General features: G+C 37.5%; 2 pseudogenes; both read right to left on the bottom strand.

The window, feature by feature from the left end:
• Positions 1 to 15,980: 15,980 nt before the first annotated feature.
• On the bottom strand, positions 15,981 to 22,100 carry LOC149141971 (uncharacterized; annotated as a pseudogene).
• Positions 22,101 to 22,524: 424 nt separating this feature from the next.
• On the bottom strand, positions 22,525 to 25,556 carry LOC149141970 (NF-X1-type zinc finger protein NFXL1-like; annotated as a pseudogene).

Below are 25,556 nucleotides of genomic sequence, written 5' to 3'. Positions count from 1 at the left end.
AGAACGTGTTCTTCTTCGGAAAGAGAAAGAAAACATCGAAGAACTGAGTCAACGCCGTGACAATATAAAGTATCATTGAGCACTAAATAGTTCTTAGCCTGGTGGCGGATGCGATGATGATCATTTGAAAATAGATCTCGGCAGAAACATTATTTTTGGAGGTAGAAAAGAATGTCTCTGTACCATGGATCAATAGATTCAACCAAATAAATAGATTCATCCAGCATAGGATCATGAGCTAATTCATTTGGATCGACTCGGGGAAGATCCGACAAAAACTCTGAGAAAATTAATGATTTCTTCTTCTTTGCAGTAGTGAAAACCAAATCACTTGGAGGATGAAAATCCACTTGGAATAATTTCCTCCAATAAATTGATGAGAAAAAATATGTCTCATGGGATTCTCTAAGGTAAGGAAAGTAGTCAGACGCAGTAGGATGTAGTGTCAGAAGTGATTGACAAAAAAACAACTTCCAAGGATAGTTTCTCCACATGTGAACACTGTAATTAAATCCCAACAAGACCTTTTAATAGGTAGTAAACCACATGCTCACTATTATCATCGTGTGTTTGAACCAAAAAGCAGTGAGGCTGAAATAAGCGCCTTTTCAAGGTGTTGAACGACTGTTGATCTTGATCGTCCCATAAGAAGGGTACTCCTTTCTTTAGTATGCACATGAAACCTTTCATTAATTCAACATAATTGATCATGAAATGACGTAAGAAGTTTTCCTTCCCCTGCAAACTTTGGAGTTGGAGAATTGATTGTGGCACGAGTAATTGAGTAATCACCTTGAACTTGTTGGGATCAACCAGTATCTCGTGTTTAGAGACAATGATTCCAAGAAAACGCCCAGACTCGACAAAGAATACGCACTTATGTGGATTTAAATAAATTTTATTTAACCTACACCTAAGAAACATAACTTGAAGATGAGCTAGGTGTTGGGCTCATTTCTTGGAGTGAGCAGGAAGATCATCCAAGTAAGCTTTAACAATGTGTCTAATATCGTGGAAGGTGTAGTACATAGCACTCTGAAAAGTTTCACCTACGTTCTTGAGACCGAATAGGAGCTTACGATATGAAAATGTGCCCCAAGGACAGATGAAGGTAGTTTTATGTTGGTCGTCGGGTTTAATAGTGATCTCTTTATACCTCAAGAAGCCATCCATGAAGGAGAAGGATTCACAAATGACACAATCATTGATTATCTGGTCAATGAATGGAGTAGGTTAGCTGTCTTTTGGACTAGCGACATTCAAATTGTGGTAGTCGACACATACGCGGATGGTACATTGTCATTTTCCTATGGGAACCAGATTAGACACCCATTCGGTTAAGGGAACATGATAGAGGAAACCAAAACGAAATAAGTTTTTGACTTCAGTCTTGATGGAATATGTTTTTCAAGGATGGACAGGTCAAAGTCTTTTCTGAGTAGGCCTAACATTGCCATTAATCCTGATCTCATGGTCAAAAATAGAAGGGTTTATGCTAGGCATTTCCTCGTAAAACCAAGCGAAGACATCACAAAATTCCTTAAAGTGGCGGGTGAAGCTCACAATTTCCTCGGAACTGCAGTCATATCCAATTTGAATATTTTCCACAATACTTGTTTTGATTGAGATATAAATGAGTAAATTTTTGGAAAGGTTACCCAAGTTACCTTTTGAATCCATAGTTTGGATAGTCATATAAGCCGAAGGAAAAATCTCAAGTTGGTCAAAAGACAAGATTTTTAAATATGTTGCGTCTGAATCAGATATGGAGTGCGATGATGAGAATCATCCCAGTGCTGCTCATCTAAAGAGACAATCTCCAAGATAGATTCATCTGAAGTCAAGATTTTGTTAAGGATATTGGTATAAGGAGAGGCTATGGGAGAGGAAGTGGTACCATCAATCATAGCCAAAGCAGTAGGAGATTTAGAAGCAAATTAAATGGCATGATAAGCCAATTCAGTTGGTGACAAAAAAATATGTTCTCCAAAGGAATCAAGGTCTGGAGGGACTGGGGGGATCGAGGGATCGGTAGGGCAATTAAAAATGGTAGAGACCATTGAAATTGTCTGTGGAACCTCAATTAGTGGGAGAGGAAAACAACCTAAAATCGAGGAACCCTTCAAAATATCAGTATTGACACTGACATAGGAGTCAGGTATGCCACCCACTAAGGGCATGCTGTTATTGAGTAACTTGGAGTAATCTGGGGTAAAAAAGGATAGATGATCCACTATGACTATTTTCCCATCCAAATGAAAAAGGATGAGTCAGAAGACCAAATAAACAATCGTAGTCATGGCATAAGTCCAACTACGACTCAAAAGAAGATTATAGTCGAGATGGTGATTTACGACTTTAATGTCCACTGTTACTACTTTTCCACTCAGAGTGATGGGGTAGCTAGCAAGGTATCCTTTTGGGATGAAAGTGTGACCATCAAAAGCTTTGAGGGAATTTGATGGTGGTGAAAGAGTGGGAGAACCCAAGGCGAGCCAACAGGAAGTAGAAATTACGTAGGTCGAAGAACCTTCATGAATGACAATTCAATGGATAGCTTTGCCTTTCGCCATGACCTATACTTAAAATACAAGATGATGCGCGAGGTGAGGCTTAATATTTTCCACGTCGAAAATTGCTAGATTGGAATCCTAAGGATCAATTCCACCAATGGTTGAAAGAAAATATTTCCATTGTGTTGGACATGTTTGTAATACTTTGAGGGAAGACATAGTAGATGGTGCTTGCACCAAATCTTCTACAATATTGTAGTCCTGGGTAGCACGTGTAGAGGTATTGTGTGCTATGTGATGAAGTGTCCCTGTGGGGGCACGAATCACAGGGTCAACAACAAGCCTATTGATATGCAAATCATTAGGAAATGGTGGATTGGAACTTGAGGTAGTGTTTAATTCATTAGCCACTAGATTTCCCTAATTCTTGGCTCACGGTTTTCAATAAACCATTTCAAATGTGTAAACAATTGATGATCCTTCTCTAGAAGGAGGTGGATGTGAACTGTCATTGCCCCCTTGCTACTGAGATCTGGATTGAGAGGGAGAGTTTTGGAGCTAGGAGTAGGGGGAGGTGTTGCTGCAATTGCATCTAATGGTTGTAACTTTCCCTCAACTTCTTCATTAATATAGATTGGTTGTTCTTTATTCCATATACTATTGTTCATTTTTCACTTATTGTGTCTAATTAATGAATTCTTCGAAGTTTGGTTTACATTAATGCATTCAGTTATGTTTAGATTTTTTTTGTAGTTTTGATTATCAAGATATTATGCTATGAATGTTGATTTGTTTTCTTTCTTATGTGCAAGACTAATATTTGGAGCTAGCTAGGAGTGCTTCCCAACTACACTAAAAACTCCAATGGACCTACACGTGAGGAATCACAAGCACTCCTCCTCTTCTTAATATCTACTCTACATCTTGCATTCTTGAAAGTTTGAGCCTTAGAACAACCTTTCCCTTATTCGGTCTACGCTAGGTTTCTAGGAAAAATTGAGAGGTTTTACCATTAGAAACAACTAAACATAACTTAATGCATTATAACAAACCAAACTTCCTAACTTTCATTAGTTAGCTACATGAAGTAAATAATGAACAATAGTATATGGAAGCAAGAACAACCAATCTATATTAATGAAGGAGTTGAGAGAAAGTTACAACCATTAGATGTAGTTGCAGCAACACATACCCCGACTCCTAGCTCCAAAAATATCCCTCTCAAGTGAGATCTTAGCAGTGTAACAATACAAGAATTCCCATCCTCATTACAATGACCTAACCTATAATTTACAGATGATGAGAGGCTCAATCCTTTCCAATTTATTCATAAGTTCCATTGAGGAAAAAACTAGATGTTTCCTTGATTTATTTTTCTTTCCTCCTTTTTGTTCTCTTGTTAGGATTAGAAATTTCCTTTAACAGGTTTGAGGAAAATGTTTCCATATTTTTGGAGCTGGCATTGAGTGAAAAATGGAGTTTTAGTTAGTCAACTCGCACTTTGACTTTCATAATATCATAAAAATCTAGTAATGCTTCCCTTTAGGCAAAACATAGCATTAACCTAGGGATTAATGCACCTTCTTGGGTCATAGCTAGCGTTAGAATGCCTTTTGTTTGTTTCTTGGGTGCATTACCCTGAAAAATGGGCCTTTAAACTAGGGTTTTCTTTTAGTGAAAGTGTCCTTCTCCTCTGAGATAATAAGGAGGTCATTTTTTGTATAACAATAATGACTTAGAACTTTGACTTGATGATTGAGATATGTTTTTTACTATATATCTCACTATGATAGCAAATTTGGGATTTGACTTGATGACTAATGGTTGATTTGACGACTGATAATTTGCCTTGATAGAAATGCTATATGGGCAAAGTGACATTCAATGACTAATATTGGTATTCGATAATGGTTTTGTATTGGCCTCCTTGTTCTTAGCACAATGGTTGAAGTATTGAGAATTGAGATTCAGTATGAAGTAATCAAGCAATAAATGGATGGAACCTATTCTTAGCATATGCATTTGCATCTAGTGACTTATATTATGATCATGAAGATGACATGATGAAGTTTGGTTTGATATTGTTTGGTAAATGAAAATTTATTGATAAATGAAGTCACAAATTGATGTGAGATCTACCTGTCACCTGGTCTAAAGAATTTGTTATAGTGATATTGATGAGTATGATATTAATTTTTGATATGGCATCTAAACTTTGATAAAATGATGCAGTTGATTTGATTGTATAATATTGATTTATGTAAAACTGAACATATTAGTTTGGTAAAGTGTTATGTTTGCAGAGAGAATTGTATTAAGCAAGCTCCTCGATCTTGATGTGTTCACATTGACAGTTATCTGGTGAAGCTAGGATGATGTGTTGATCCAAACCTCTACTTTAGAATTGTTCCAAGGTACGATTTTGGTTTTGGTTTTGGTTTTGGTATTGGTATTGGTATTGGTTTTGGTTTTGGTTTTGGTTTTGGTTTTGGTTTTGGTTTTGGTTTTTGTTCTGGTTTTATATGATGGTGATCTACTATTGATAGGTAATGAGCCTCTAACGATCTAGGTAAGAGGGAGATGACTTATGTAGCTCGAAATAATGAATCATGGCATGATGAATTGATTTCTAAAGTTGGGAAAATAAAATATATATTGAGAAGCTACTGAATAAATGTTGGAAAGTGGAAATGAAAATCCTTGGACACTTTAATTGAATTTCAAGAAGTTGTGAAGATATATTGTTGAACTTGACTTGGCATCCAACAGTTGATTGAAGCATTTATGTTTTGTTTTGAACACCCGTATATATGTGTGTGTGTGTGTGTTAGAAAGTGGAATTGAAAATCCTTGGACACTCTGATTTAATTTCAAGAAGTTGTGAAGAGATATTGTTGAACTTGACTTGGCACTTGACAGTTGGTTGAAGCATTTATGTTCCATTTTGAACACTCGTATATATATATGTGTGTGTGTGTGTGTGTGTGTGTGTGTGTGTGTGTGTGTGTGTGTGTGTGTGTGTGTGTGTGTGTGTGTATATCTATATATGTATATGTGATGTGCATAGAACATGCATGACGTATTCAAGATTGAGACACTTCATACACATTGAGTTGTCACCAAGAACCTTTTGAAATATTTGCATGGGATGATCTATTTTTGGTATGAGACATTCTTCTTGTGATATGTGACTACTTGGATTTACTGATGATGATTATGATCATTATTGATTAAATGAGCACATCTGAATGTTGCCTTAGTATGACATCTTTTGATGGTGTTTTTGGATGAGAGGTATGTATCTTTAAGTACAATCGAGGTTGAGTATGATATTGCTAGCATGGATAATTATGAGGTAGGATGAATAAGTTATTTCAAAATATATTTGAGAAAGTTCTGGATATGACATGGATACATTGTGATGACAAAGAGTGGGAACCGATTAGAAAAAAATCTCTCTTGTAGCTGAGAATGAGACACCTTCATTAAGATAGTGTTGCTATATGACACAAGGTTAGGCTTGTGGTTGACACCTCCTTGAGAGTGAGGATGACTATGGTATATTTTTTATGATATGGATATTTTTGTTCTAATATGATATTTGATTTGATGTCCTGTATGAGTCTGAACAGGGGATAGTTGTTATTGAGACATGATGATTACCAGATATTAGCACGATGACATGTTGATGATCTACAAGGACCATCGTCGATTGAGAACACTGAGCCAACTCTTCTCCCTTGTCTGAGCTCCTAGGGTGAGGAATTAAGATAGAGGGCTCCCAGGGTTGAGGGATCTCTTGATAATAGGGTCGTAGATGTCGCTCCCCTATCTGTTACCCATAAGGTTGGAGATGTTTCTCCCCTATCTTGGACTTTGCAAATTATACCCTAGTTGGCATCATACCCACAAGATGGTTTTGTTGGGAATACTGCTGCCCACCTGGCCAACGAGTTGAGAGTGTAATTGGGGTGTACAAGCCAAGATGATTATGATGCATGTGTTCTACCACATGAGTATTGAGGATCATTGTTGGGAATATTGGTAGGAATTAGGATGGGTTGAGTAGTAGCTCCCCCTTATCACCTATTTCTTGATATGGGATTGTAGATGTTGAGCTCCACCATGAGATTCTGAGTTGAGATGTGGTCCCCACTGTGGTTCCAAGTTGAGATGTGATACCTAATGATATGCTATATAATGATGATGTAGGTCATATAATTGGCCCCCCACTAATGTTTCCGGAGTGGTAGCATTGGGCTCCTCACTGGCAGAGATTCCAGGCGGTAACAGTGGCTCCTCGATGAATAGAGGATGGCAGATTTATCTCCCCTTCAATGTCAAATTCTTCTTCTTTTAGATTCGAGAATATTCAACATATAAGCAGGGAAAATCAATAGATAAGAGATGAGTTGAGATGATTAGTGAAAATACGTGATGATGAGATACTTGATGTTGGATATGATCTGATGACATGATACACATGACATAATGCAGGTGAAATTATCCCTAGTTGAGAGCGAGTGTTAAAATGTGAAACTATGGTCAAATTACACTTTGGACAACTCACTTTATGGAGAAAATTATTTGATTGAATTCCTCTTTTTGAGAGGACTAAAATAAACCAAAACATCACTTAAAATGGATAAGGGAAAGTGTACTTATGAAGAAAAGCACACATGTGCATATTTGATAAGGTCGACCCTAAAGCAAAGTAGACACCCTTGGAAGGATATAAATACAAGTGACCTCTACCTCATTTGGAAATTATCATGAGACACTCTTTTATCTTGGTTTTTGTCTCACATAGGTCTATGGCTTGTTCGCAGAGGAACAAGTTCAATTGAATATGAAGTTGTAGGGTTCGAAGCTCACAATTTTTTTTTAGGGTTGTGGGCCTCAGTCAAAGGCACAGAACAAAGAGATATAGACTACAGTCACTCACTACTAGGCTCATATGTGTGACTGAAGCATCCCAATCACATGCACAACTCATCCTCCTGCGACCGATATCTAGGGTTTCAGAATCTCAATTGCATATTGTAGTCGCTCACTTGCAGGCTCCAGAGAGTGACTGAAAGCTTCATTGTCGCACACATGACTCCTCCTCTATGTGACCAGGACATAAATGATGGAATTTTAGTTGTCCGAATATTTTACTCAGTGATTACAACGTTTAGCAGTTGATCAAAGACAACAACAGTTCATTACAGACTTCAAAATCAGGATTTTTAGTATAAGCATTGTTGGGTTCATTTCATGGATGTTTTATTTGCTTGTGATGAATAGTTGTATGAATGAAGAAATGGATCATTGTACTTTATTTTTCTGAATGATTCGATAAAAATCTAATAAGAAGAATAATTTGAAATGGTTTTCCCCATATTGGGTTTTGCCTTGGTCTCTGACCAATCCTGGTGTCTCTATGTGTGAATGCTTTTCTTCTATTATTACTTTATGTTTCGCTGCATTGATGATGATGATATTGTTCTTTCTATATAATTTCATATGTTGCTGAATAATGATGTAAACATGAATAATTTCATGATGTTATGGGGTGAATGTAATGTAATAATGAAGAAATACAATTATCAAAGCAAAGAACAATATAGCCCTAAGAAAAAAAATTAACAAGGGATTGGTGCTCCTTCTAGTGGGTGTTGGAGAATAGTTGCAGTTATAGCTCCATTCAGTTGTAGTTGAAAAATCAAGGAGTTGTAGCTTCCTATTGGTTGTAGCTAGATAAATTGTAACAACAAGTTATAGCTTGCGCTATGAAGGAATTGAAGAGAAGTTTTGAAAGTTACTTTTTATTGTGTGTTCCACTGTGATTGTTAACATTAATCTTTGTTATGGTTATTAAATTTATTTCTAAAGTATTTAATGATGTACACAAAGTAAAAGTAAGTTTTAATTTGGTAAAATTCCTACACTACCAATTCACCCCCCTTCTCAGTAGTATCCTAGTTTCCAACAAAAATTTCTCTAATGAGGCACACATATTGGTAAAATGGAGAAGAGGGGTGTGATATATGCTATGATATTTTGAGTGGTTAGCCTTAGCAAGCTCGTATCCCTGTATTTCCAATGCTTCTCCATTGAAACTAATGGCATACTCTCTATGAGTTGAGTGATCATCCATGTGGCTATGTTTTATAACCATTGAACTCTTTGTTTAAGACTATGTGGTATGCCTGAACTTCAATGAGTGAATGAACCACTAAGTTATAGATGTTTAGTTGATGAAGAACTAGAATAATGGATTCCATATCCTGAAATCATGTTCAACCCATTGGTGTGAAACCTTTCCTTGTGCATGCATTTCCTCAAACCCTAGATCTGGCTCGAGGGTGGCCAACTACAAGAAACGTTGCAGTGTAGTTTGCCTATGGTTAGGTGGAGAGTGGAAGTTCCTCCTTTAGTTTCCAACCATTTCAATCTATTTAGATACATATTACTAGTTATTCATGTTAGGTTATAGGCTACGGTATACATTAATGTGCTTATAATTGATGAGAAATCCTATGCTATTATGTAAGAATTCATGATTCACTATCTAATCATGGTTGACCAACTAACCTATATATCTATGGTGATTAAGAGTCGTTTGATTTATATGGTTGCAACAATATTAGTCATTTGCAGGTTATTTGATATGTCCCTAATCGGTGATCTGAAATCACTTATGACTATCTGGTGAGCCCTGGTATTGCACCAAGGGTGCTGCAACTTCCAGAGGCTCTTCAAATTTACTTATCAACCCAAGGTTTCATACTAACTTTGAGGTGACAATGTTATATACATAGTATATGCATTCTACTCATGCCACCCTCAATTAGGTCACTTGATCAGGGTTCGAAGACCATTCCTCTACTGAATTGAAACGAGATTAACTACTGAAAACATAATGTGAAGACTAGTCCTAGTGTAGAGAAAGTAATTGATTTTCAACTTGAACTTGTAAATGTTATGCAAGAACAAAAAAATTATGCTAATCTGTAGGAAGGAAACTACTCTAATTTTCCATCAATCATCTAGCTATCAAGGCTACTTGAAAACAAAAGAATATCCTACCAATTCAAAACTCAAGAATGTATGCATTATTTAACTAATTCACACCTGCAGATTAAGTAAAGTTATAATTGCCAAATTCATAATGAAATAACTAATGCTATTTAATCTTGCAGGAAGGAAAAGGAATGAAGTGAATAGCCTAGGTGGTACTTCTGGTCATGGTTTTCAAGATGAGGGGTCAACCTACTCCTAAACTATGCTATGTTATCATTGTAGGTGAAAAGTGGGTCAAAACAGGGTGTTACAAGTGTGTTATAGGATGTTTCTATAGGATTCTTGTACTGCTACAAGAAGTCCTGAAATGTTACAAGAAGTTGTCAGAGAGGTTCTGAAGGGTAATAATTATGGGTTTAAGTGATGGAAAGTTTGATGAAGGTTGTGGGGAATGTAGGGAAGGTGATCAACACCCCTATCCAATCCCAACACTTCAAGAAGGTTGGATTTGGGCTAATATGGTTGCTCACGGTGACCGAAAAATAGAGATCAAGAACATGGGTTGGAATGCATCAAAAGAGGATGGAGAATTCCTAGATGGAGTTGGTGAAAGGTCCCCTTGCCTGCAGACCCAACAACCCTACAACAACACATGCACCTGTTCCTCTTTTCATTTGAAAAATATTACAAGTAAAGGTGGAAAATATGAATTGAATTTGGAAAACTATCTAACTAATGCTAAGAACTTGATCTATGTAATGAACTACCTTCTAAGCTACAACAATCACATGAGAAGCAAAATACCAAATGTAAACCTTTCCAAGAAATAATAAACAAAATATCTAACTAATTCCAAGAACTTGATCTATGCAATAAATAGGAAATCACACTCTATTTTTGGGCTGGGATGGTGGGGTCCTCTAATCATGCTCCCATGAGGGAGATGAGATAGGGATCACAGTCACATACTTTTTGAGGAATTAAACTCTATTGAGCCGCAACAACTAATTAAACTTCTAAGCTAGAAGAAATATGAATAAGCAACAACTAATCAACCTTCGAATCCAAAAGAAATACAAATAAACTTCTACTGAACTGCAACAATCTTAGTCTAAGATAAATATAGATTCACAAGATTGACCTAGGATGCTAGGGTTGGGCCCTAACCCAAGAGCTTCAAGACTCTGAACTAACTCAGTGTTAGATCAAAACAAAGCTTCTCATTATCATTCCAGAAATGTCAAATACATCATCAAAATAATAGTCACAAGTGCTTCAACTCAATGGCCTCTTAGCTACAATAAAACTTCGAATCCTAATGAGTTCCTTAGCATATTTATTTATACAAAAGGGTAGCTACCAACAAATCCCTAGAAAATAGGGATATTTGTCTCCCTAACTTGAGAATAGGTGGATTTATATCTTCTTTAACTTGCATTAGCTTGGCTGCCAATGAACTCAGCCTGCTTAGATGCCAATGGCATCGAGTTGATGAGAGATAGAGTGGGGATGTTCGATTGATTGGAGGATTTAAGGAGGTGGACAACCTCCTATAATATCTCTTATTGTCTACTCCAAGTTCCTGCACTCAAATTAACTCAAAATTGCTCCATTTCCCGCATTTAACACACATAAGGCCACATGACATAGCAACACATCTTTTACTCCTCACACTAAGCATAATATAACAAAATTTGTAGATAAACATGAGAAAAAGATAATTTAATAAGTTGGAGGATGGCATTGTGACCCTTATAATATACCTATTGACGAGCCTCATCATCACCCCCTCACTGAAACTGTTTCTCATCCGTTGAGAAACTTAGTCATCTATGTTCATGTCCTTGATGGCCCTGCTGGCCTCTCTGACATCCCAATGTTCTGTGGATGGTGTGCTTTCCTGAGGATAGAAGCCTGCATTTTTCTCTATTTCTTCCCACTTCTTCCTTTCCTCTTCTTCATTCCTTCCTTCTTGTAAACCCAACAAAAAAGGTGGATTTATCTTAAGTCTAATTTAGTTGACCTTCAATATTTGCATGACCCTTTTGTACATAGGTGTTCTATCCAATGCATTCCTTAACCTTTTAGGAGAGTGATTCTCCCTGATGTGGAGACTGTGTGGCAGGGAATTCCATCTTCTCTAACATTCTTGTTGGTTCTCTATCCCTAACAGCTTGAGAGTGTCCTCAAAGTGGGAGATGGCCTGCTCTTGGGTGACAAGGTATCTAGATGCTAGATTAGCATCGTTGGAAATGATGTTGTGAGTACTGATTACAACCATGGAACTTATTTTCTCTGCCCTGATATAGAGGGGTTCTTTTTCTTATTTTTCCAATACCCTCTTTACCTCCTCAGCTTTGGTCTCCTCATGACTCATCCAAGATGCAAGTGCCATCAATTGCAAGCCTCCTAACTTTAAATTGGGATCCCAAACATTCATGCCAGTTAAGGTGAGTTTGTGAAGGTAGAACTCATATAATTTGGCTCTGCCTTCTATGCTACTCTTGTCAAACAACTCAATGATATTCTTGTAGTCCTAAAATGGCATGGATCCATGTTGTGCTAATGTCTTGATCTGGAACTGCATCCATTGTTATTTGAGGAAAAGTGCATATGACTTGGATGGCAGTCTACACTATAGTGCCTCCATGGAGAGGCTTGCCATTGTGGCCAATTGGGTTTCCTTCTCTTGCAATTTCTTCCTCAACCATTTATTTTTTCCTACAACTATGCTCTCATTGTGGACCCTTTCTCCCTTAACTCACTCAGTTCCTTGCCCATTTCTAGGATCTTTTCTTCCATGAGGCCCACATCTTCCACCTTCTTGGATTCGGAAATTGCATCCATATATGGGTTCTTCCTATTTCTACTTCAAGTTAAAAGAAAATTGGGATTCCAGCTTTCTATATGATCACTCTGCCTCCTTCAATGAACTTGTAATAGGAGCTCAAACTAGGCTATGGACTAGTCTCATGTAGCTCTAGGAAATCTTTTTCAAATGTTATTGGGGAAGCTAGCCCCTCTTGTAACTGTTATGTTTCCTTTTTCCCTTCTTGCTTCTCTTTCTTCTCTTCCTGTAGCACATATGTGTTTCCTGTAGCAGGCTCTATTTTTCCTGTAGCTTCCATTTTCCTTTTTGTTGGAGTGTGGTAGGTGCCTTGGGTTTTTTAAAGGAGGCTGATCTAGTAATAGGCCTCCTTACATATTTTATGGGAGTCTTTGAGATGGCTTCAAGAGAGGTGACCTCCTCAACTTTCCTTTTAGTGGGTCTCTTTCACTTGGTGATTCTTCAATTGTAATAGGGGCCTTTGTGGGAGTTTGAGGCTTTCCCTATTTAATCATGGTGCTTTTCCTAGTTTTGAAGTAGAGGGAAGTTTACATCTTCCTTTTCTTTTTGGGTTTGATTGGTGTGCTCAAGGCAGCTAAGGCGGCATGAAGCATAAAAACTGATAGATTGTTGAACTAAATGTTAAAAATACACAAGAGGTATTTTAATAATACTTTATTAATATATAAAAATGTATAAGTGATGTCGAATGTTACAATGAGGCCCTGCTTTTATACCTGAACAGGTGACCTTTCATGATTAGGCATGTCTTTTAGACATGCCCTTTCACTTAACTTAATGACTATTTAACATAATCAATATTTGATTATTTAATATTTACATTTATTTTATTTATTTACTTGTTATGAATTATATTCATAACATAGCCCCTTCCTTCATAAGCTTTGTATTGAAAGCTTATTGTCGACAATTTCCTTCAGTTTGCATTTTTCATCTAGGCATATGTAACTCGACGCCATTAGCACATCTTCCTTGAATAATTCACTTGGTAACACTGTCTTGAATCTAGGGTTATCGATTTTTTTTCAATAACTCTAAATTTTTTTTTAAATAATTCTAATTTTTTTATTTTTCAATAACTCCAATTTTTTATTTTATTTTTTGTTTTTAAATTAATTAAAATTAATTGATTTTATTTATTAATTCAATTAACTCATATCACCACAATTCACAACGATTTGAATATGCACGACGTATCAATAACATTGATATACCATGATTTACGCTCGACATATCAACAACATCGTCCCACCACGATTTACACAGTAGACAACGTTAACAGGCGTCAGCTGGCAGGGTGGATGTAGAGTTGTTTGTCTTCTGTCGAATTAATAGTCTTATCGAGCGTGTGATTTTCATAACCCATCAACTTGTTCACCATGTTCGTGTTGAAAATAGCAACAAGAAATGCTAAATATAGAAGTGCTAAAAATATCACGACCATAAATAGCATTTCGGGATACCTTCCTATTTTAGTTAGTCCCTGAACTAAAATAGAGAAGTAAAATTTGAATTTGATCTTAGCATTTGTTTATAAAATAATTAATTAATTCATCTTGAGTTAATTAGTTGTAGAAAATCAAACATGAAGTCTATGTGGGGACATGCAACAGTTATCCCATTGATTGAGGAGTTTATCCCTTAGTTAAAGAGATAAGGATGTGTTGCAATATTGAGTTGTAATTAGTTAGCTTAGTTAACTGAGTTAAGTCTAGTTAGATTAGTTCAAATAGTTTGTTGAACTAATTGTGAGTTCAGTTAGTTAATGCATGCATGCATGTAACTGTCGCACTTCAGATAACTTAATATTCTCTCATAAATAACTCATGCATTTCAGTTTAGACAGAGACCCAGTTGAGATCAGATGATGGGACAACGTACTGTCAGTTGCAGAAATATTCCATGGAGGATATCTCTTGCATGCAGAAGGAATTCATTCCTTGGAGATTGCGTAGTTACTTTTGGGTTTAGTGAGTGTGCTATGAGGCCAATTCACATAGGTGGCAACATTGGACCCCAAGGAAAACTGCGCAAGGAAATAGGAGGCTTGGAGGGTTGAGGGAAGGCATATCTTGTGTCTATTCAGTCTGTGAGCTGTATTGTTCGATTGCAGAGAGAGCATGATAGCTTGTGAGTTGATTCTTTGTGTAATCTGAACATATTTCCACTTGTATGATAATACAGAGATCGGGGTTTTTAGCTGAGGCTTTCCCCAGAGTATTATTCTGTGTTCATGTGTGATTGATTTCTCTTCATCTGTTATATGTGTTCTATTTGATCTTGATCATATTCGATTAAGCTTCCGAAAGTTTGTTGTAGACTTATATCTTGTATTTTTCTTTAGTATATTGCATAATTTGTTGATCTACAGTGGGAATTTCTACAGTTCACCATGTTTGCCGAAACACTGAACTGCTCGCCAGGTTCGCTGGAACATTGCCTACACGTAAATACTTGGAACATTGCCATGGTGGATAGGCAGCGTGGAGCATATTCGGTGCATAGGTGACATGGAGTGTTGACGGAAGGTCTATCACTAGTGCACGATAAGAAGGTGACAAACATAGAATTGATGGCAGAGGTCTTTTTTGGAATGACGGCTGTCAGAACAATGGGAGTCAAGGGTCGAAGCACAATGGCGTAATCCCCTGACAGAATTGTCGAGTTAAACACACCTATAAATTTGATCTCCTTCATTTGATTCGCAACATATGTCAGAATGAATTGTCTTTTATGCACAAACTTTCTTAAAATTTCAATGCAGTCAAGGTCACCATCAACTTCGACAGCGAAATTTTTTTCTTTGCTTTTGGATGAGGGGATAGATGCACTATTCTCCAAGTTACCCTCTTCAAGGACTGCAAAATATTCAACAACTGAGCTAACATTGTCAAAATCACTTGTTTTAACGTGCTTCCTATCCCAATACGAAATCTTCTCTAATTACCAGGTAATGACCCTTTACTTGCACAAGGAGAATGGACTGTCTTATTCACTTTGGAAACCGTAATTTTTATCCTTTCACACCTTTCCAACAAATCTTCCGTATCTGGCATTGATTCTTCACTATTTTCCAACAAATCTCTTCGATCCGACATTGCTTGATTTGTAATCTCTTTTGGAGAGATTTCCATGGATGTAGGCTTCCATCTGCTCACTTTTGGAGATAACTCATTTTCCTACTCCAACCAAACTTCATTTTCAACTCTCAGGGAAGAAACAATAGGGGCATTGTCTTCTAGGTGGAACAAGACTGTTGGCAGATGATTATTGTTTACATTTTTCTCTCGACAGATTATGCCTCTCTGATGAAAGTTGCATTGAAGTCACCACCTCATTCATGTCTTTAGTTTCTGTTATTGTGGTTATATCACCAATGCTCTACTTAATATTCAATTTATGTCTTAAAGTTGTAGTAGGTTTCCTCGTTGTGTTTCCTCTCTGCATAATCAAAAAAGAAGGCTTCAATGGTGTATGTTGATATTCTATAGAAGCTTCTGGATTCTGACATTGACTCATATGTCCTTTATTGTTATCATCCATATCCTTCTTAACCATAGTATTTAGGTTGTCTGTAGGTACCTTCTTACCACTACTTATATCAGAAATCTCTAAGATTCTTCCTGGTGTGTCTTGGATTTGTCTAGCATATCAACCTCTATTGAAGTGTCTGCAACATGTTCTTTAACAATTTCTCCTAAGATTAGAATTCCATCTCTATCATTTCCTTTTGGATCATCATCTTTATTATTTTCTGCAACACCTTCATCTTCAACATTATCATCATTATGATCAAAATATTCTTGATCTATATCAGCTTCATTGAAATCATCATCTTGATCTAGATCATCCTCATTCACATCAAGATTAGCTTTATTTGAATCCTCATCTAGATCATTTTCCTCATTATCGATTTCCTTTCGACATGCTTTAACTTCTGCACATGATTTTTCTAAATGCTGAAATGCTTCTTGAATTTTACTAAACTACTCAACTCAATCAGGTTGTGAACGTAATGACACATTGCGCTACAAACAATGCTCAAGGACTCACATTGTGTGCCATGGATCTGATACCACCGAAGCATAAAAAATGATAGCTTGTTGACTTAAATGTTAAAAATACACAAGAGGTATTTTAATAATAATTTATTAATATATAAAAATGTATAAGTGATTTCTAATGTTATAATGAGGCCCTGCTTTTATACCTAAACAGGTAACCTTTCATGATTATGCATGTCTTTTAGACATGCCTTTTCACTTAACATAATGACTATTTAACATAATAAATATTTGATTGTTTAATATTTACATTTATTTTACTTATTCACTTGTTATGAATTATATTCATAACATGGAAACTACCTCCTTTTTAATGGGTCCAGGAGATAAACTTGTCTGCTCTATGGGTAAATATTCTTCTCTAGGTGCACTGGTTTTCTCAGGGCTTGGTTCTTCCTGTTGCTGCTCCTCTTCTTCTTCTACATTTTTCTCTTTCTCAACTTCTTCCTTTTGCTCTGGTTCTTCCTTCAACACTAGAGGCTGGGGTCTCACAAGGTGTGAGGGTTTGAGTGTCAATGAAGGCTTCTTTGTCCCTATCCTTGAATGTGGACCAGAGGACAATAATCCTTAGTTTATTCAAATCATCTTCCACTATAAATTTGATGAGGTCATGGTGGCCTAGGTGTTGGTGTTTTCCTTCTCTCACCTTTTGGCTGAGGTCCAAGATGGACTGCAGGAGGAAATAAGGCACAGTGAGTCTTTGGGCTAGGGATAATTCTACTTGAAATCTTAGTTCATGGAGCAGTTTGAACTGGTAGCCATAGACTACATTCAGTCTTCCTTCACAAGAGATGAACCTAAGGATATGGTAGGCCACCTCATCTCAGGGATAGGGTACGCTCTCCCTTTCGACTCCATTTTTATCTTCAATAGGTTTCTCATCAGCAGTGAGGAAGTTCTTCTTGGAAATGGTACTGCTGGACTTGTCTTCTCGTCTCCATGGGATCCCTAGTGGAAGGATTGTCACCCTACCAATTAGATCAGAACTGATAAAAATGGATAATCCCCTCACCTCAGTGGTGGCAATGGCTCTTTCTCGAGAGTTTAGGCCATAGAAAATTCATAGGTAGTGTCATCATAATATCCTTTCAGTAGCTCAAAGAAACCTAACCATTGACACCTTCTAAAAATTTCCAATACAAGAGGGTTAAGGTGAATTATTTTAGTGGCTGTAGGCTTTCTCCTATTGAATACCCCTCTCATATTCTCCTATGTTTTCAACTAAGTGTAGGAGGGTTTCTTTCTGTGATAGATCCGATGTGGAATTTAATGGGAATAGAGGGTTCGAATCTCTAGTTGATGACAATTATGTGTATTCTTCTACTCTGTAGCTAGAAAAACTCTTTTAATTCACAAAATGACTGATAATACTTGTAGAATTCAGGGTGTGCCAACATGTATATCATGGACAAAAGAATGAGAGTGGCCACTTACTTTTCACCGCATAGCCTAGTATAATGATAATTGGAGCCCAAATCAATACTTGGCAATGTTTTTTCACCCTTGGAGGTTTCTTGTAGCAATTTCTGGGCTTCCTGTAGCCTGTTGTAGCTTCCTATAGCTTCATGTAGCCACCTCTTGTAGAAATGACAGAGTAGGGTTCGACTCTCCTCGATGGCTTCCCAGGCTCATCCTTACCTTAACTGAATTTGAAATGAGTGAATATGTAAGAGAATTTGAGCCTTAGTACGTTATATGCTATTTTTGGCTAGGGCTTGAAGTGTTGTGATGACTTGGAAGAAGTACGAGTTTTCCTCATTTGGACCACTATCCCACATGGAGTATTCATTCCTTTGTCCCTCTTAATCAACACCCACTCCCTGTTATCTGATCTTGAATGATGTGACACTCCCACATTGCATGATGACCCATAAATCACTTTTTTTTCACTAACAGAGGGTGGCCAAGTTAACTGGCCACCTCTAGCTTATAAAAAATACCTTACCTCAAAATTCATATATTTTTAATTATTTTACACACAGGGAGGAGCTTAGAGGTTATTATACCTATGCCTACCTCATGTTTGATTGATGCATGCTAGAGTGCTGGACCTTTGTGTTGTTACCCAGGTAGTTGTCTTGTTGTCTTTTTTGATCCTGTGTATAATTTCTTTGTTAATGTGTATTTGACTTTTCTATTGTTTATGTGTGCAGGTCCTTTGTGGATATCTTAGGTGCTTCTGCTATTTATCTTCCAGCTTAATTTTTTTAATAATTAAATTAAATTAATTAATTTAACTATATATTGAAATTGTTTTATAACATGATTTTTTTTAATAAATTATATAAACTATATAGTAGTCGTATAATATACGGTTTGACCCGAATCGAATCGGTGTCACTGTGGTCACGCTGCTCCACGACGGGGAGAAGGGACCCTTCGGACGCGTTGACAACGTTTCTCTTTTTTTTTTCTTTATGTAGGCTGGTGGACGGATGGACGAGATAGTTAACAGGAGGGCAGAGCTCGATGGGGAATGGACGGACAGTGTGCGGGCAGAGTGATGGGGGTTTGTGACGGAAAACGCAGCGAAGGACATCGTGACCTATTTGTGTTGGGGTGGATTGAGTTAGAACACAAGTGACAAGGGTTTGGATAATGACGGGTGGGAAAACAATGGGAGTGTGGTCAGTGGGGTGGACAGACGGTAGACAGCAAACGGTGGGCCCCAAGGCGGAGAGGGACGGTGGAATGCAACGACGGACATCGGATTTTACGAGCAGCATATATAGTTGAGATAGTAAGCGCAACAGTGGCTCTGATACCAGATGAAGTATAAAACTTCCGAATAAACAAAATTAAGTAAATATTTATTAATATTTGGATGATGATTGTTTACAGTGAGGGTCCATGGCTTATATATTGCCATAGGCACCCTTTTGGAAAAGGGCATGATCTTATGATCGTGCCCTTTCGTCTAATTAACCTAAAATTAAATAATTTTAACATAACACCAGCCTAGATATCCCATACCATAGAAGAGGTCAATATATATAGATAGATTAGTTATGAGATAAGACCAAAATCTACAAAAAAAATAAAAAAATAATAATAATAGCATGACAAACAACTACTTTGAAGTGAGATGCATTGAGATCCAGCTCTCTTCCCTGATGGGAAACTGATCCCTCCCTTTTGTTGTTCAAATCCAATCCTTCTTCCACCTTCCGACAATTGCCCAACATGGAATGTGGATGGTACAGTCATGTTTCATGATCAGGCTGGATTAAAGAAAGGCCATTAGACTGTACAATCATGGCCATTCTCTCATCCACTAATGCTCTAGTTACTGCAGGCCTTTCAATAGTAGTGGGCTTTATGAGCTCTTCCACTTCTTCTTGTTCTTCTTCTGTTTTATAGGCAGAGGCATAAATGCCCAATTCTCGCAGCTTGGTAGGGGAATCCTCTCTATTTCTCTCATGGAAAATTTTTCGCCACCTTTTCTTCTCAATTGGACTCTTAGATTCGTTCAGACTCTGCTCCATGTCGTGGCCTACAAACTAATTTTGAGAGCAATGATCTCTAAGGTGGGGCTTGACCTCTAGGTCCCCATGATCTTGTCTATGAATTTCCATCAATGGAGTCACTTTCACTGGAGAGTAATTTGGCTTCACGCTGTTTGTAGGAAGCTTGGAGGCCAAATCTGCAAGCTTGGCTCTTGTGGCTTCAAGGCATGTTGATGTTGATGCTTTTGATGCCAATGTCTTATGTGCTTTCTCTAATATGGACTACAAATATTTACCTTGCACCTCTTTTCTCAACTACAAGGACCTTTGAACCTACGTTGAAATTTACAAGAGATAGATTCCATTCAACCATCAGGTAACTGAAACAAGGGCGAGATATTATGTTCGTCGATTTGCATAATTTCAAAAAAAATTGTCATACCTCTAGCTAGTCATGGAGTCTTCTCTGAACTTCTATCTAAGCTCTCAGAGCATTAGCAATCTGCATTGCTCTATAAACATAATTATAATCATAAAATCAGTTCAAAACCAAAGGGTTTATTTGAGTTTCTAGCCCATTTTTCTTCTGCAGATTTCTTATTACTTACTCCTTATGATTTGGTGTGATGTTGTTATCCGAGCCATCTTGCCTAGGTAGTGTCCACCATCGGAACTTCTTGAAAAAAAATTGTAATAATAAGAAGAAATCTCTTATAATGGGAAGGGTGGGGGTGGGGTGGAGTTGAGGGTGGGAGAAGGATGGAGGGGGGGTTTAATGGTGGAAGGTGTCATCTTAGGTAGTGTCATGGTGCCACTACAGGGAATGGCTTGTAGAACTAGGCTTCTCCATTCCCTAGTGGGGTGGAAGCATTCTCTACTAGCCCTTATCCATGAAGGTTTTTAGATGCTTGACCAAGGACAGGGAGGACCCACGGAAAGGAAGTGAGGTTACTAAACACTAAAGTGAGACATATAGCTTCAGACAAGTTCTTACAAAGGTCCTAGGGAGCTTGTAGAAATGCAGGGTAATATAATTTTCTATGTAGAGGTACTTTATAAGGTTATTTTTTGAGCTGAAAATATCAACCATTCCTATTATTATTGGAGGGTGAAAGGTGAGGCTAGGAGGTAAAATTATTTAATTTGAGGATGGGGATGGGATGCAGCTCTCTTATTTGAGCAAATAGATAGGTGAAGTTGTGTAACTTGCAACAATGATAAATGGAAGCATCATGTGACTACTAGAAAAAATTTCAATGTTTTTTAAATTCCAATTTAGAAATCTACTAACCATCATTTCTTCTGTCAACACTGACTTCTTTGTGTCGCTACTTCCCAAGACTATATTTTTGCAACAAACAATCAGCACATGAGATAGTGTCAGGTTGCTAAAAGAGGTTGGCCATTTTCAGTGTTTGAAATGTTATTATACTAGTGAAGAAAGATTCCCAAATAATTCTCAGGATTTAATCATTCCATTGCAACACCCAAGAGTGAAACAATCACTTGAAATAATTTACAATAGGAACCTAAATTTAGAATTCAAAGCTCCTCATTTAGAATTCCAAGCTTCTCAAGGTTCAAGACCTTCTGGAGGCAACTTGATATTAGACTTAGTTTCCCAATGTTCCTTGTGCAGTCTAGTAACAAAATTATTTTCCTAGAATCTTTACCATTAATACATGGACATCAACAATATCACAAATTATAGTAGGAAACAGTTGGAGATTAGAGTTCCTTCCCAAGGCTAGATGAAAAATCATGTCAAAATTCAAGCACATCCATGGCTTTGAAGCCTGTTTGAAAGTTCCTAGTATATAACCAAAAACAAATTGTAATGTTAAACTTCAGGACTAATACTGGAAATGGTTACCCTATTAACTTGAATTTTAATAAATTCAATACTAAAATGGTAAAACTATTAGTGTATCTTATTGACAGTAAATTTTATCACAAAATAAAGGTTTATTTTACTTGAGAAAGCTTAATATATTGCACTTAAGCATGAAAAAATATTTGTATGCATAATTTAAATCAAGGGAATCGACTCTAAAAAACCAATAAGTTTATCATAATAGGAAAACATGTGTACAGGTGTACTTTCCACAATTATTGTGAAATCGATGTAAACCAAGAAAATAAGACTCAATGGACCAAACTGTGTTCTGCTTCCAAAATTGTCACCCATCTCAAAAGAATGGTGAGTAAGAATGTATCCCATTGCTACATCTTAATTTAAAATTCTAAAACTCGCTAGCTAGGCTTGAAACATTTGAACTATAGATCCAGTACCAGAACCAAAGCGAGACAAAATGTTTTTCATCTCCTCGCAAGCTATATAACCAAAGAAAAATGGTAAACCAAATAGCCTAATCAAAAGCCTTCTCCCAATCATCCACTTCACTAGAAGAGTACTTATTTTGATTCTCTTGAGAGGATGAAACTTCAGTGGAACCCATAGATGTTAGAGGGCTTGGAAGATGGTTGGGCTACATTAGTTGACAAAGTCTCTCCTGCATTATATTTCTCAAGAGCTCCATATGGATTTCTTCTTGTTAAAATAGGATTTCTCTGGAATTGCCAAACTGGCCTCAATACTTCAACACTTGACCAATCCTCCCCCATGAATCCTCCATCCACACACTTTATTGCTTATTTTTAATTTTCTTCCACGCATTAGCCTTTTCTGATTTCCCATCTTTTGTTGCCCAGGCATTGTTGTTGGTTAATCCACCATTATGAGGGACTACAATAGCACCTCGATATACAAAAGCATGATCCACACATCTAAGATCAGTTGCAGCCCTCACATGATCTGTAAATATGGTTAATGCATTCTTTTCATTCAGCCATACAAGTTCACACTCACCTCCAAATCTCAAAATCAGGGAACTCACTTTTGTTCTCTTGGTAAATCAAACAATGCAAGGACGAGCCGGGGATCCATATCTACAACTGAATTGAAACGTGGAGCTTGCACCATCCCTATGGTAGGAAGTGACCCTTTGGGCATTATGTTACGTATGAGGATCTTGACTTATGTGTAGCTTGTATGACCAGAAAACGTTTTGGTTCCCATCCAGCTGAATATTTGGAGAGGTTCCATCTTTCTGCAAGATGTCTCAACATATCCCTTTTTTCCTTTGGCATAGGACCAAAAACATGCACATGAATGCTGCTTGAGCGGGCTTTTGTTTTCCCCAAAACCAAGTATATAAACCTTTCCTCAATAGTTGAAACTCATTATGGTTCTCTCCTGATCAACTTAGCCAAAGTTTTGAAATTTGTTCATTCACCCCTGGTAGATCAACTATTGTGCAAATGCCAAAAGCATCTGCCAAAATCTTCTTCTTCTCCAACTTTAGACATTCTTCGTCACATGCAATCTTTCTCTAGCCCAGAGGCACTCTATTTGAATTTGATTACACTGGATGAAGAGGAGCAGGCAATTTGTGAAGAATAGAGGCTTTAAAGACAAGATCAACTCTGGTATTGTTGCCTCCAGCATCACATGGGACCTTTGCAGTCAATCGACCACATGAACAAGTAATAGTCACTTGAAATTCACATCTAGTATCAGGGCATGAAAGAGGTGGGTGACCTAAAGCAATACAAGTATGCCTGTAATCTCTCCGAGGAGCTCCAAAAGGTTGCCCACATGAGATTCTACCTATTGATGATGAATTTTCCTTGGAAACTGAGTCACATGGAGGTAGATGGCATGTCCTAGTACACACATGCATTCCACATTGCCATGGTTTCCCACGGAGCTTGTTGCATCTGATGTCATGAGAACCACATGGCACATTTTTCAGAGCTACATGACCCCCTACACATTCTTTTGCAACAGGAACAGTACAAGGAGGGCAATCCCTAATATGGAAATCATGAGTCGCAGGATGACCACATGTCTAAGGAGTGGAGCATGGATATGAGCATTAAGGAATGGGTGTTCCACAAGGGACTGAAGGAGAAATTGAGGTCTTACCACATGCACAAGAAATACCAGTGAAAATAGTTTCAAGACAGGGTGGATAGTGGCCACTATGGAAAAGTTCTTAGCAAAAATGCTACCCACATTGCAACTTTTTCCCACGGGGCATTTGACATTAATGTGGATCCTAATCACCTAAATGAGTAATTGAACCCCCTCAATTTGCAAGAGGATTCCTCTTTCACTGAATCTATGTCTACCACAATTTTTCTTTTGTCCACAATGCTTTTCACATGTGAATTCATCGTTCTCCTCCACAGATACCATGGTCTTCCAGCAAGGGACCGTCTTAGATGATGATCCGCATCAACATTTTTTATTAACAGAAACAAAACAAGGAGGACATTTATACACAAATGTTTTCCACATGGAAGAAGCTTCTCACATACCTCTGAGCAGGTTGGTATGCTATCCATACAACTCTTCCTCTGATTTTGCAGCTGAGTTTTACCACAGGGGCAAGATTTGACCTTCCTAGGTGATAGTTCACACTCTCCACATTCTCCAGGATGACATATCTTGTTGCACTTATGATTCTGAGAGGAAATCATTTTCATGCATGGGTTCTTACATGCAAATACACCAATTTTCCAGTGTATTTCCCCTTGGATCTCCATATCGCCACAAAGTATCATCTCCTCCTTTTCCCCACAAAAGCATGAAGCTTTTATTAGAACCTTGCAAGGATCACATGGGCCTTCATGGCAGACGTTGTCACAATAATGGTGTCCACATTTGAGAGGATTTTCACAACAATGTCCACATGATTCAATTTTTTTATGATCAGAACATCTCCTTGTAATTGTTGTTTTACCACACGGGAAACGTTGGGGGGAGCCATTACTGAGCAAGGTGGGAAAGTCCCTGGATGACATTGTAGAGTACATTTATGTGAGCAATTGGAAGTTTTCTTTTCCTTTTCAACTGGCTTCTCACATGGCCCTCCACATGAATGTGGAGTGAGATAATATTCTACTTCTAGCTCTTGCACCTTCCCACAAAAACAATAGTAACGAAGATGATCTAGGAGTGAAAGTTGCACAGACTAATAACTAGGGAATCTCCAGTTGGAACCCTGACTCTGCCCAGCAGACAAATCTATAGAGGATGGAATTCTTGCCCATTTCCTTACACAATGCAGGTAAAAAATGGCTTAACAACTACCACAATACCAAATTGTCATTGATCATCCAACTATTTCATAACATATCATGCAGTGAACCTTTAATAAATCCTTTATTAAGCTTCTCTTCAATTTTCTACACCAGCTTTGGTACACTAGATCTATCCAAATTTTTCTTCTCCCTACAATCCTGCTTTGTCAATATAGACTCGTACCTCAAAGGAGGATGAAGAATATTCTGCCTCCAATCCTAGTTGTTTTTTACCATCTTCCTATTCCTGAAACCTTTAATTTCTCATCTCTGCTGACCTGTAGATTGTGTGAATTTATTTTTGTCAATGGAGGGGGTTCATAGGGTCCTCATTTGTATAATTTTTTCCATGGATGGATACCCCATTCCACCTGTCATTATCACAATTGTAGATATTCTCAACATTCTCTTTCCCAAGAAATCCCTAGTTTGCATTATGTATAGAGGTTTGATTGTAGAGTCCATCGAATACAACAAGTGTAGCAAATAATAACTTCTTTGTGGCTATACCTAGAGAACTCACGGCCAT

This window comes from Pinus tabuliformis, chromosome X (assembly GCF_031772625.1).
Source record: "Pinus tabuliformis cultivar Carrire ecotype Pingquan chromosome X, CPIR1, whole genome shotgun sequence".
Lineage (NCBI taxonomy): Eukaryota > Viridiplantae > Streptophyta > Pinopsida > Pinales > Pinaceae > Pinus > Pinus tabuliformis.
This window is presented reverse-complemented; position numbering and strand designations above follow the sequence as displayed.